Raw genomic sequence first — 478 nt, 5'->3', positions numbered from 1 at the left:
TCTCCAACCCTGCTGCTGCTTTATCAACTAAATTTGTGGAATATTCTAAATCCTTTGTTGTAATTTCAGCAATGTTCATAGCATCTTCGTCAGGAGTAGATTCCATCTGAGGAGGCCACTTTCTTTACTCATCCATAAGGAGCAACTCTTCATTCACATTTATCATGACAGTGCAGCAGTTTAGTCACATCTCCAGGCTCCCCTTCTAACTCTACTTCTCTTGCTATTTCCACCCCATCTGCAGTTCCTTTGTCTACTGAAGTCCTGAACCCTCAAAATCATCCATAAGGGTTGGAATCACCTTCTTCCAAACTCCTGTTAATGCTGACATTTTGACCTCCTTCCATGAATCACAAATGTTCTTAATGGCATCTAGAATGATGAATCCTTTCTAGAAGGTTTTCAATTTACTTTGCTCAGATCCACCTGAAGAATCATTATCTATGGCAGCTATAGTCTTATACAATATATTTCTGAA

This window comes from Theropithecus gelada, chromosome 17, assembly GCF_003255815.1.
Source record: "Theropithecus gelada isolate Dixy chromosome 17, Tgel_1.0, whole genome shotgun sequence".
Classification (NCBI taxonomy): Eukaryota; Metazoa; Chordata; class Mammalia; order Primates; family Cercopithecidae; genus Theropithecus; species Theropithecus gelada.
The sequence above is the reverse complement of the archived record's forward strand: the minus strand, read 5'-3'. Positions refer to the sequence as shown.